The following is a 15105-nucleotide window of genomic DNA, read 5'->3' as shown; positions in this document are numbered from 1 at the left end:
AAAGGCTTCATATAACCCTTGCAACTCGAAAACTCTCCCCAAAGGTAAAATAACCGAGTGAAGAAAGCAATAGCAGATTATAGAAGTACTCGTGGGCCTTCGGGCCCCTTACACTTGCTCCTGTGGAGGGCTCTCGTGCTGTGCGCTTGCTTTCTCGTGCTTCACACTTGTTTCCTCGTGCTTCACACTCGTTTCCTCATGCTTCTCACTCATTTCCTCGTGCTTGGTGTGCGCATTGCGATCATTTCAGGTAATCCAAATCAGGTTTATCTGCTGGTCTAGTCTAATGTTGTCACTATCGGCCGTCAAGGCGAAATCGAAGGGCCTATGATGGTCTGTTTATGTGCGTTCTAGTCTAACATTGTCATTTGGATTTTTTGCAGCTAACCAATTGATTGTGCTAATTGCAGCTTCGGGAATGGAACCAAAGTTATACGAATGCAAGTCCAAAATACACACAGACACACGGCTACTGCTACGGTATATTTTAGTTGTAGCTATGCGCAAAAAAATCTACAGAGATCCTATACCGAGCCCCGGGAGCGGCTTTTTTTGGTCAAAATGTGACCGCTCATTAAATATATTATATGCTTTTCAATCGTGGTGGGACCAAGTTTTTTCACAGCAGCTAATTCTTTGCTATTTTTGTACCAATTTTGGTGCGATTTGAATGTGTGGTTTTGGCTGCCCAAAACAGACACACACACACACACACGGCTAGTGCTATAGTATATTGGAAAAGACCGAACCTCAGTGACTGAGTTTATTAGTTGATGAAAGATTTATTGGAGAATTTGGAAAGCAATGCAATAACAGCTGATCCCATTTTACCCCTTTTGAGTAGGGGACCGAGGCTAGGTTTCTGTAATCCATCATCCTTGCAGGAGCGGCAGCCTTATGCAGGTTCGATCCATATGAGGTGATAGATTTTTCTATCACGCAGTGCCTCTCAGGGAAGTGGCGAGTTAATAACCAGCCACTTCCCTGAGAGGCACTACATGATCCAAAAACCTTGTATCATCTCATATGGATCAGACTTATACAAGGCTGCCACTCCTATCAGAGATCGGCCCCGGCATTTACAGTGATACTAGAGGTCAGTGTTTAAGTTCTGGTAACACAAGTAAAATCTGCCTCGGGTGGTACTAGAGGTGGCTTCGGAAATTTCGTAGCGCCTCTTTCTTAGTAATGTTTATGTCGATTTATTCTCCACTTTATTCCTCAATAGCTTCATACGTGATATTGAAGGGAATTACGTCGATACGATAATATATGCAAGATAAAAGGAAATAATCATGTGACATACGCATAAGAAGTCGCTAAGAATGATATGCTCTGCAGTCTGCGCTGCTAACGTGAATACAGGCCTTGGACTGAACCCTGGCCCATGGAGTGGCTGGTCAGGATCAGTGATAGTGGAGTGATAACCCTAATGGGGTAGTGGGAGTGTCCTTGAATTATTGCAGTAAACAATTCCGATGGTCACGATAACCCCAAAGAAATAGGAAGAAATTTACTATGTTAGCAAGGACACGAAGTGTTGTTCTGTAGATATCGACAAAAGACCGATATGAGGTATACCTATAGGTATTTATTCCTTCAGTTCGACGACGTATTTATTGTACAAGCGTAATCTTACTGCCTCTTGATGATTTTGTTCAGCTAGGGACAGACCTCTAGCATTGTAGTAATTCATGAAAGTCATATGTATCTTCTCCAGTTGGTTACCCAAAAGCTGAATAAAATCCTGTGGTAGCAGCAGTAATAGAAAGTAAAATACATCATCGGACTGAATTGATTAAGATGATATTTCTTCAGTACTTATTTGATTATCACACTGCAAACCAAAGCGTCTGTCAACAATTAGAATGTTGTTACACGATGAAAATGGCATGAGTGAAAAAAACATAAATGAATAAATTGAAGATCCTGGAAAATGCCACTAATTCATTAGAGAAGTCCGATGGCTCAGCAAAAATACAACATTGCCAAGGGTACTGAATGACATTTGAGAAAAGGACAAACTCAGGGAAGCATAATTAAGACTAACAGAGCGAAGGATGTTGTATGGGCAATTGTTACGATAATTTCTGATGCACCTGACAAAGATACTCATGGTACCTGCATGGCATCCTTATATTACTACTGGCTGCACTTTGTTTAGTGGTGTGCAGACTGATTACGCCTAATAACCAGAGCCGTTCCATAATGTCCAACAATAACGGGTCCTACCTTCGCCTTTCCAGCTCAAGGATTAAGAAAAAAGGCCATTAGTTACAATGGAATCAGCGTTGGCAGCACAACCTTAACCTCTTGAACGCAGTGACGCCTGTTGTATTTCATCTTTTCTGGGAAGTGACGATTTGATGCAGGTTAGAAAGTCTTTGCAAACTGGAGAGAATAAATAAACCCTTCAGTAATTCTCTCATTGCTAAGGACTCTCCTAAGCAAACCAGAATGAGCCAGAGATGCGGTCTTACAATCCATATTAATTTCTTTGTTATATATCAGCTATAATATCGAAAGCCACTCTACCTCCTTCAGCCAATCTACTTTTCACGGCTTCTCCCGCATTCTTCTGTCCTTTCAGTAACTGCGCCATCCTTTCAGAACGAGTACATGTTTCATTTTATTCTTGTTGCCTCGTGAACATTTCATATTATGCTTGAGAGATTTTCGAGCTGAAGATGGTAAGTATAGCTTTTGATAAACCCGTATTGCTTGGATACTGTTTTAATGTGAATATAATCGTCTGCTTGCAGCGTAAATAAACGTACAAAGTTATTCTTTCTCCTCTTACCACCACAGCACGATTGGGCTATCATCTCTTTGAAGCACCATCACTTTACTCTTATCAACGTCATCTCTCAGATCTCGCTGTTCACTCCAATTAACAAACTTGTGAACCAGCCATAAAACATGAGGTTCGCTATTCAGCAAGCATACCAGGATCACAACATATACAACAGATTCGAAATATGCCATTTCTCACCACTGTTCACAGACTTCGGTCCCGTTTTCAAAACTCTCGTTCCCACACCGATATTGAACAACTACTCTCAGCCATCGGTCTACTCTTTCACATGCTTTTCCTGCCGTCATGAACCCCTCCACTCCGTTGATGTACTTGTGGTTCATGCTTGCTGTCAAGTGACTATTTTTAATTGCCTTGGGAAGGATCCCGAGTAGTGAAGGGATTGGTTAAGGCGACCAAGTGATTATTTTTAATTGCCTTGGGAAGGATCCCGAGTAGTGAAGGGATTGGTTAAGGCTACTATCTAACTTCTGTTTTGTATGTCGTTCTCCTACCCTGAAAAATATCGTCTAGAGGGAACAAAATTAAACTCAAAGTCTGTCACTGGCTCGAAATGGTAAAGTCCTCTACTGCGTCCATAGCTGTTCCTGCCACAACACACAGAGGTAACTCCTTCAATATTCACTCCGTACTCTTTTTTTTCTTTAGTGAACGAACAGAGGAAGGAAAAACAAATGAATTAAAATAAAAACTAATCCATACACCAGATTACTTGTGTCCTTTGTTATAGACATTTTCCAGATCCATAATTTCCAGTCGATAGAGTCTGACATTTTTTTTTCATTACCCCTCTTTCTGCAAAATCTGATTTACATATCATCCACTCCAGCAGGCTCTCTAGGGTACCATGAAAACCCACCCTCGCCTGATCACCCACATTCTGAGTTTTTTTTGCACTGCCTTAAGCACAAACGACGTACAAGATAACGGACCACACGGTTTGGAAAGTGCACACGTTCATGTTTTCTGGCAAAACATACACACACACACACACACACACACACACACACACACACACACACACACACACACACACAATTAGTGTACTACTAGACTGGTCAAGGCACCAGAATGCATCATTTTACTCCTCTTTTCAGGAGAAAATTTTCAGATGCATTACACCTCGCCCGGCAATTGTCACGAGCATGATGTTTCTGACACTACCACCACCCCCAAACTTTTTTCTATATGGATCTGCCTTTGTTTCTATTAATCCTGCATACGACACATCATCTGATGTATTCCTATTCTCCCTCTTTCACACACTCTCGGGCACTACACATCACCCGGCTTGATCGTGTTTACAGCTACTCTGTTTGGAATGTTCTCGTTTAGCAGTTTTTGTCCACGTTGTGGTGCTGTAGAGGGACGCCTGCTTATGATGGCATCGCCATAACTGGGCGACTCCATTATACAAATATTTAACCGCTCCTCTACTCACTCCTTATCTTCTGAAAAGGGGATGGTGAACCGCATGACAGGAGTAACTTCAGCCTGCAGTCTGCTGAGTTCAGATTTAGATGAACCTGGGGCTACAGCTACTAATGCTGTTACAACTGTCTTTGTCGTGAGACGCTAGGTATATGAGAGAAGTCAGTGATTACTTGTTTTTTTTTTTCATGCTGGTAAAAGTTATAACCATGCAGGAGAAACTATAGCATCCAGATTCACTTGGTACACTGTCCCCATCCAGCCCCACTACCCACCAATATCTTAGCCTGTCTTGCCCCATCATCACAGGGTATATTGTCCCAGTATGGCCCTGCTATTCACGAATATTCTAATCAGTTCCCCCCCACAACTCTCCTTTACCCATTTTTTTGTGTTTCACAAATCATATAGGACTTTTAAAGCAATATAGGCCCTCATAATATATTCATCTTTGTAGGGTGCACCCACGGAATCCTGTCGCCCCATCAGTTCCTATTCCAGGCCGTCTCTCCCACTTCTCTTCCTTCACCCTACCCATTTTTTTACTCCTGTCTCTGATCTGGGAGGACCAGGTCTACCTATACTTCCCCTGTCACAGTCAGATATGCACCACCATTCCGGTTCATTCCTCTCAATGCTCTTCACAAACTCCAGTCATCTTTGGTCTGATGAATCGACTGTCATGAAATACTAGTAACACTCCTGCGGCCGCCAGCTAACTTGGGACGCTTATCATTAAGGGCTAAATTTACTCCAGTTGTCTCTCACTTCCTAGTACCTTGTCAGTGCATCTGTCCCCTCCTCTCCACCCACCTCATTAAGACCTGAGAGACCGAAATGAACATCTAAAAAGAAAAATCATTGCCTTTCAACGATATTGTACTGATCTGCATCGGTCTGTTGAATTTTAAGGGCCTTAAAGGTTCTAAAAAACTAAAATTTCTCATTTTGGTATTTAATGTGACAATTGGCATTATTACTGCCACACACCTTTATAGCCATGACTGAGCTGATCTCTGTTGACCTAAAGTAATTGGATAACACAAGGTAATGTGCAATATTGCCAAAGGCCTAAAATTTTCAGCTATGGTTTCAAAACGACTGAGATATATAGAACGTACTGGATGGAACTAACGTAATTTAAATTAATGTGAATGGACATGAATTCATTTAATCTGGCCCGACTGGGTGTGAAGATCCTCAAGGAACCTAAGTGACTCGAATGAACCTAATTTGGCTTGAACTGAGTAATTACACCCAAATTTACCTGAACTAACCAAAATCATCTAAACTCTCAGTTATCACAGAAATTTACGTTCATTATTCTTCTTCCCAGCTCTTCATTTATTTGCTTCTGCGAACAAACCCACAACGACTGCCGTCAAGAACGGTCACTGTCGCTACTATTGTACCTCACGGTTCAAGCAGCGTTCCACACTCCAAGACGTTACAAATTCAGTGTTTGTTATGATTTTAACCCATAACACAGCATGAAGAGAAATTTACTTAATTTTGAGGAAACGTTCAAAAGAAATATTAACTTTTTCTTTTCTTTACACACTGGGGAGTATTTCATTCCACTAATGCTCACATTTTGACCCGAGGGAATATTTTCTGTGATTTAAAAATAAACGTTTTCAAGGTCGATTTCCTTTCAGTCCATTGACCAGAATTCATCCCCTGTCCTCTTATTAATACACATCTTCTACTGCTTTCATTCTCAGTATCATCAGTTTTTGTTCATTGTAAGTAGCCCTATCGCATTTCATCCACGCTGTTCTGTATTTTACCCAGCATGTTACGATCATATAACCATATTATCCCCCACACTGGCCTCATTTTACAGTAATATCATTATTCACTCACATACCCTAACCTCTGCAAGCACGTAATCACCACCTGTATAGATTGCCATAGTACAGTAATGGAGCATCACACTGCATATCACCCCACACACCATACCACATAACACCACACCGACCCTGAATACCACACCACACTATATCACACCACCCTCTGTACACCACGCACTACCACACCAACCCCTGTGCACAACACCAGAGTACACTCACCACCACCTACACATCACACACAACCACATCACACCACACCACATCACCATCTGTACATCACATCAAACATCACCATACGACACTGCACGACATCACATCACCACTTTTACCTTACACCACACCCCAGCACACCGACCAACACCACATCACTACCTGTGTACCACACCACACCATTACCTGTGTCACCACACAACACTATCTGTGTATCACACCACACAACAATACTATTTGTGTATTTCACCATACCACACCAAACCACTACCTATGTATCACACCACACCATACCACTACCTGTGCATCATACCACACCATACCACACCTCACCACACCACTGTCTGTGAAGCTCACCACACCACAACCTGTGTATCACAGTACACCACACCACTACCTGTGTATCACATTACACCATACCACCATCTGTACATCACATCACACATCACCATACGACACCACACTACATCACACCACCACCTGTAGCCTACACCACACCCCACCACCCCCACCCCCACCAGAAATTCAAGGCCTCATCAGTCAACACGACACACTACGACACTCCTCAACACCCCATACACAAGACACAGTACAACAAATACAAGAACTCAACACTCATATAAACAATAAAATATCAGAGCAGCAAACACTAAATTGGAATAAATATCTCCAACACTTGAACTCAAAAACACAGCAAACTCTACAAAACATTAAACAGCATCGCACTCTCTAACAGCAACACTACACAATCACATGCTGCAATCACATCAACAGACATCATACCCTCAAACAATCAGCAAGCAAACATTCTCATCAATCACTTTTCACACGTCAGCCATCTAAACCCCAATCTCGACGACCGACGTGTCATCCGACGCAAGAGATAGTTCCCCACACACCTAGACTTTGCACCCTTCGCTTACAACCAGAAGAAGCACATCATTAGCATCATTACACTCCATCTGCCCATGGACCAGATTCCATAAGCAACATACACCTTAAACACCTTGGACCACAAGGCATACAAGTGCTCACCAACATATCATACTGCAACAAGTCACACAACACAATACCCAACATCTGGAAGCATGGCTCCATCATCACTATCCCCAAACCCAACAAAGACCCCACATTACCTTCATCACACTGTCCCATCACAGTCCTCTGCACCTCCTCTAAAGTCACTGAACGACTGTTATTACAGTTAGTAACACGCCACATCCCCCTGGCCCCATCACAACATGGTTTTAGGTTGCTGGATTCCACAAACGCTCTTCTTACAGACGTTACACAAAGAGTTTTTGATGGTGTCAATTCAGGTAGGCCACCACACAGAACACACCTAGTCACACTAGACATTAGCAAAGTTTCTGATGCCATCACCCGCCACAACCTCACAAACAAAATATTCAACGCAAACATGCAACAGTAACACAAAAGATGGCTGGCAAACTATTTAGTACGCAGATGTGCTCATGTAACATTTGCCGGTCAATCATCGAACATCAGAAATGGCGTCCCACAAGAATCTGTTTTGTCCCATACACTCTTTAACCTATACATGCACCACATACCCACACTCCACACACCACAAATACTCATAGCTTCCTATGCAGACGACATAACACTTACGTGTACACACCAGCCACACACATCCTCCAACCATACCTCAACACACTACACGACTGTTCACAAACAGACTCACTATAGCCCCAGCCAAATCTACTGTACTGTGACCCTTCTCACGAACTGGACAGTAGAACTTTAGTCACATTCCACACATCACCATAAACAACACTTCCCTACCACACACACACACACACACACACACACACACACACACACACACACACACAGGAATCCTTGGTGTAACATACATCAGTGTCATTTTAATTACACATCACAGACATTAGAAACAAATTAACACCAAGCTTCAACGCCCTAAGATCACGTGCCCATACAACATTTGGATACAACAAAGAAACCACTACCGCAGTATGCAAACAATATATACATTCAGTGATGAATTACGAACAATATATACGTTCAGTGATAAATTATGCAAGCCCTACGTGGGAATCTAAACTCACTAGAATACCCTACAACACTCTACAGACCATACAGAACATGGCCCTAAAAATAATTACAGACTGCACAGCTACTACACATACCGACCATCTACACCAAGAAACCAAAGCCCTCAAGGTCAAGGATCATATCTAAACATGAGAGGCACACAAATTCTTGCCGCAGCCTCCACAAACCAACACCACCCAATACACTACATGGCAGCACATCCACACACACCAAGGAATATCAAAACAACAAGCACGCGATATCATGCACATAAACTGTCATCTTCCCTTCTGCCCTCCTCAAATCAGCTTCCAAAATCATATCCATGTTCAAATCACCTGCCGCTCGATTCAGTCACTCAAAGACAACACACAGCTGCATGTACCGCCTCTTGATTTACACCCTTCTGAATCCTATCTCACTCATGAGGACAGTGTCCACCTGATCAGGCTGAGATGTGGTCATCATCCAGCACTCTTGAGTCACCAGAAGAGGCTGGATGGCTCCGTCGCTGACGCCTGTCCAGGATGCAACACAGCACCCCATATTATTAAGCACATTATGGAAGACTGCATTGCGCACAATCACCTACGCCAACAACACAACATACACTCTTTTAGAGCTCTGTGGGAAAGCGCGGTCTCGGCTGTGGCCTTCCTTAGTGTCTCCCAGACTGCCTAGGGAACAACAACAACTACCACTACTACTACAACACCACACCACAACCTATCTCGCCGCACCGTTACCTGTGTATCACACCACACCACAACAGCACCTGTGCATCACACTATATCATACCACAGTATACTTCCCTACATGCATATCACATGTACATCACACCATACCACACCACTCCCCACAACACCAAATGTAGATCACATTTCACCATACCATACCTCACCACACCACACCGCACTGCACCGCACCTCATCGCACCACACAGCACCACATTACGCCACATCGAACCTCATGTAATCATACCGTATTTATACATTGCACAGCACCGCCACACTACACCACACCACACCACACCACACCACAGCCAGTGCAGCACACCACACCACACCATCGTTTGTGCAGCACACCACATTACACTAGGAGTTGACCTCGTACTTCTACAACTTTATGCGCCGTTTCATACGAGAGGGCACCAGACAGCCTATTCAAAATTCATGGAAGGATAGACTAGCGTAGCTTCAAAGCAGTAGTTTACACACACACACACACACACACACACACACACACACAATATATATATATATATATATATATATATATATATATATATATATATATATAGGCAGATCGGCTGTTGGCTTTTCACAGGTGGTGACTGTGTGCATTTGACGAAAAGGTATGTAGGGCATTATGAAAACCCAGTTCCTAGTTCTTTGTTTCCTTTCAAATTTCCCCGAACACTGTTGGCCACTTTCATCAGATGAGGTATATTTCATTGTTGCTGTCTCCAGATTACTTCATTCACCATAGGATAGACTAATCAGACTGAAGGGGTTAGATGCAGTAAAACATCGTACATACAATTGTCTGGTTGGAACCCGAATATAAAAAGTGTCATGGCAGTGGGATTTACCTAATTTTCTTCCTTCCGTCGCTTTTCCTGTTGCACAAATGTACACCCGAAGTCAAAAATTTTGACGAAATCTGTGATAGAGGTAACAGAGTTTGGGTCAGAAGCTGTGTTATAAAGGTAATGATCGTACAAGCTACTTGCCTTTGCTACCAGCGACTCTTGTGACACTGATCTAACTCTGTGTGTACCTCGATCTTATGCAACTACTGGCACTGACTGTACCTCCAGCTCACACAACTATTGAACCCGCTGTGCAATCCTGCCTTCCCCCCCTCCTGCCTCCACAACGCTTTCCCCGCTTACCTTAATTTTCATATCAGCCACGCCCCCTCCCTCCTGCGGTTCAGGTGGTAATACATTGCCGCAGATCAGTCTCGGGGGCTGCCATCTTTCCCATATGGGGTCCAGGGTCAACGCTCCTCCATCCAAATGGACATGGTCGGCATGTGGCGAGAGAGAAAGGGAGGGAGGGAATAATGAGAGATGAAGGGACTTACATACATATATACATACATACATACATACATACATACATACATGCATACATACATACAGAGACAGACAGACAGACAGACAGATAGGGCAGGGTGGAAGTGTGTTAGGGGGTAGGGTGGAGAGTGCTGATAATGGACATGGGTTAAACAGGGACGGTCTGGAGAGACGGACTGGGATTTGAGGGAATTGTGTCAGCAGGGTGGAACATAGGAATTATATATGTGAGTGATGAAGAGGGAATGGAAACGTGTGGTACGACACGAATAGTCCTGTGCAGGCAAGAGTAGGAAAGAAGTTAGGGACGAGAGAGTAGATTATTAGCCACAATGGAGTATCAGCAGAGGTGTGAAGTGAGAGGCAGGAAAGGTGAAAGACTGAGTGTTATCATCCTCACTGCGATGAGGTAGTTTCTGTGTTTTATCTTGCCATCACAGTGTACTTCTATTCAGCTTAGGAGTGGTTCTGGTAGGGAAGGAGTTATTGGAAGCTATGTCTGACTTCTGCAGTTCGAAAAGTCTATCCTAAGTAGACGAAAATATCTGAAGGTAGCAATAATAAGTTAAAAACTGTGTCTTCAGACTGAACAGATAATTGGAAAGTGTAATGGTGAAAGGGATAGTGAAAGCACGGTATTGGAGTACTACATAAGATACCGAGGAATATAACGTAGAGCTTTGGGCAGAAGATTATCCCTTACTGTACTATGTAACAGCTTTCCCGTCACGCCATGTACGTGTAAAACTTTCCATATTCCATATATATTTAGTATGTCCTATTCATTTTGTAAATCCATAAATACCATAACCGATAGTTCTTCCTACCCGTTCTCTTTCCTCGATCTGTCTTACTGTAAGTATATGGCCATCACATATTTATATCGCTTCTAAATCTTTCCGTTCATCACTAACTGAATGTGTTAATATATTTCTTACCTTCTGTTTCATAATTTTCTCACTCACTATTCCTGAAACACTCATCAGGATAGTGTCACCGTATTTGTACTCACTTTGATTGCCTTTACTCTCATACAAAGCATAATCACAGTCTTCTGCTCTACTGATATAAGCTAACCCATCCAAGTCTTTTAGTAAATTTTCAACATACAGAACGTTTCATTCCACTATCTCTACAACATTTTAATAATTTCAGCATACACCTTGTCACCTCCCGCTGACTTTGCATTCTTCAGCTTCATCACAACACTCGTCACTCTGCCAGTGTCACAGTTTCAGGCAGCACATTCGTTTTCTACGCACCACCAAATCCAGCCATGCTTAGCCTCACTCAGTGTTCCACAAGTGCTCGTGGGCCCTTCAGGCCCTCGCATTTGCTCCTGCGGAGGGCTCTCCCGTTTATGTGCTGTTCTAGTGTAACGTTGTCACTTTGATTTTTGGTAGTTATTTGCAGGTTCTGATAATGGAACCCAGTTTATTTTAGTTCTACCTATGGCCAAAATCTACGGAGATCCTATGCCGGGCTTCGGGAGCAGCGTTTTTTGGTCAAAATGTGATCGCTCATTAAATATAGTAAAAGTTTTTCAATCGTGATGGGACCAAGTTTTTTCACATAGGCGAATTTTTTGCGATTTTTGTGCCAATTTTGGTGCGATTTGAATGTGTAGTTTCGGTTGCCCAAACCACACACACACACACACACACACACACAAACAGACACATGCTTACTGCTATAGTATATTAGATTTTTTTTACTCATCAGTCGGTCAAAACGTGTTAGTAGTCTCACACTTTCATCCCTCAAATTTTAACACTTTATTCCTATTGTAATATTTTACAGCTTTGCACCTATTCCAAAACAGATTCCTACGTCAAATTACAATGCTCTTATATTTCTTCCTAATCCATCGTTTACCTATTTTTGTGTTAACTTTACTTACGGCTTCGCGTGTTTCTTGCTGTCACTATTGTCCCCCCTTCTTTAATGTAAACTATTTTTTGCATCCACCCTGGCCACTTCTTTCCCTTTTCTGTCACTGGCCATTAAACCTACAAATATTTCCCATGAAGCCTTAACTATAGTACTAGTAACTATCCTTGCAACACCACACACTCGTTTAGCATATGTAACCAAACACTTTTTGTATGCCTGCCACACATTGTCCAAACATATTTGCTCCCAGCTCCATTGTCGTAATTTCTCTGCTATCTTAAGCTCACATTCATTTGCTGTTTCTTTGTTTCTCTGCCTCTTCACTTCCAGTCTATCATTCTAAGTGGTCTTTTTGCCACTGTTTGACAAAGTTGTTTTTCATTTTTACCTTGCATATCACAATTATAAGATCAGATAACTTTTAACACCGTCCTCTCACCATTGGCCATGGTATCAACTTCACTCACACTACTTTCTCCCTGCAGCCACGTGCTTAACTAGGCTAATTTTTAACCCATCCATCCCGTCGACATATGGGTACATTGCAACGATTGCATTAGCCCAGTCCTAACGGCGGCGACCGTACCGAGTACGTTAGTGCAAGTTGCAAGGTCCCTAATTTTTACACAATTTTCAATTTTCATGCGTGATTTTTCAATGTCACGTATACACAGGACACCCTCTTCCTCTATTCCTCTACAAGATGCCAAGCAGGGACAATGCCTTACACCGCATAACTCCTCCCCCTCCCCCTCAGCCGGCATTGTAACTCGAAGCAACAGTTCACCTGTTACCAGTGACCTGGCCAGGTAAAGATATTCAGGGCCAGAGTGATTCCCCAATCAGAAGACAATGTGGAGGACAAAGTTTACATAGCATTAGCAGGAAGAAACAGTCAGAAATGAGTGAATTCAGGTAATGTGGGAAAAAAAGGTCATGAAAATTGGTGATGAGTTAGTGAGTGAAACAATGCTCTATAATGCCTATATTACTGTTTAAAAACTTCAATATACTCTTGTACTACATATAAATTCGTACATGAAGTAAATAAATAAATACCTTTGTTTATGAGGTGGATCAAAATAAGTTACCACTCCTATAGAACTCGATTTTCTTTGGTGACAGCATGTTAGAAAACCCAGTCAGGTAAGGAAGTGAACTCCTACCTGGACTGAGTATTTTAAACCTCAGGATGAGCAATTTTCTCTATGAATTTTCGATATTTCTCACCAAAAGCGAAGCAGGTTTTAACCAAAAAAAAAAATCGAAAATACTCCTCGGGATTGGGGGATGTCAAGGAGGTGCGGAAAACCTCGGGACGTGACGGGTTAACAGTCTCTCCAGTCTGTAAATAGTGAATTAATGTTCTTATTTGTGTTTGAATTACGAAATACAAAATGCACAACTTTCTTCTGACCCAATACGTGTCCCTAATTCACTGTTCACTGTCGTTCTCTCCTGGCACTTCAAGAGTTATCCATTCCAAATCGCTAGCAGGACAAGCATCAGCACTCACATTCAGATCTCCCATCTATGAAACACCTTACAACTCCCCGGCATTCGTTTTTTTTTTTTTTCATTGCATGAACTTAATCGCTCAAGGGTCTCCCCTTACTCACCATTGTCAGTGTAAGGTCCATGCGGATTAAGCATGCACTTTAGCTTTTCACCATCATAAACAATCTACTTCATAAGATTGAGTATATTTATAATTTTCCATTTCTGTCTGCCATTATCGTTCATTAACAAAAACACTCCTTAGTCACATTGTTCAGGCGTGCTCGCTGCTATCCACATTTATATCACACCTTCCTCTTCATCCACTTTACTTTCCTACATCTTGGCCTTATATAATTTTTGCGATCACATCGTACCTCACTTCACGGAACACATTCACTACATCCAATCTATTACCTTCCACAAAACAATACGAGACTGGCTATGTTTCCTGGACCGAGGAAGGTGACAGGAACTCGATGTCCGAGGCTTTCCGGTTGTTCAACAGTGGAAATACATAGGGCTGGGGGGGGGATCCCTGATCCTTACCACCACCAGTAAGACTGAGGGATCCCTACCATCCTCACCACCACCAGTAAGACTGGGGATCCGTAATCCTCACCACCACCAGTAAGACTGGGAGATCCATAATCCTCACCACCACCAGTAAGACTGGGGGATCCCTAATCCTCACCACCGCTAATAAGACTGGGAAATCCCTAATCCTCACCACCACAAGTAAGACTGGGGGATCCCTTAATCCTTACCACCATCTGTAAGACTGGGGGATCCCTTAATCCTCACAATCACCAGTAAGACTGAGGGGTCCCTAATCCTCACCACAACCAGTAAGACTGGAGGATCCCTAATCCTCACCACCACCAGTATTTTCGCACTAAGCATGGAGGAAAATACGGTGGTCAATATTCATTCTCCCTACCCCAAAACCTTGATGGTCACTCTTGCCTTAAATATTTGGTCATGATAGCATTACTCTAGGCAACTTCTGATGCTGGTGGGTCAATAAATGATTGGATCAGACACAGTATATTCTTACTCCCATATACCTGAGATAAGAGCCACTTAGTAGTAAATGGATTAAAGGATATTATTGTCAAACCTCTCCTGTCTGAGGTTACTCGTAAGCCTAATAAAGCCATCTCGATTAGCAAGAGCTAATGATAAAATGTGTCTTCACGCCGATGTTCTGTTTTTTTCATTTTTATGCAATTTTTCGATCATATTATGCA

Source organism: Coenobita brevimanus, chromosome 78, assembly GCF_032717465.1.
Source record: "Coenobita brevimanus isolate Jiangsu-jjx chromosome 78, ASM3271746v2, whole genome shotgun sequence".
Taxonomy (NCBI): Eukaryota; Metazoa; Arthropoda; class Malacostraca; order Decapoda; family Coenobitidae; genus Coenobita; species Coenobita brevimanus.
This window is presented reverse-complemented; position numbering follows the sequence as displayed.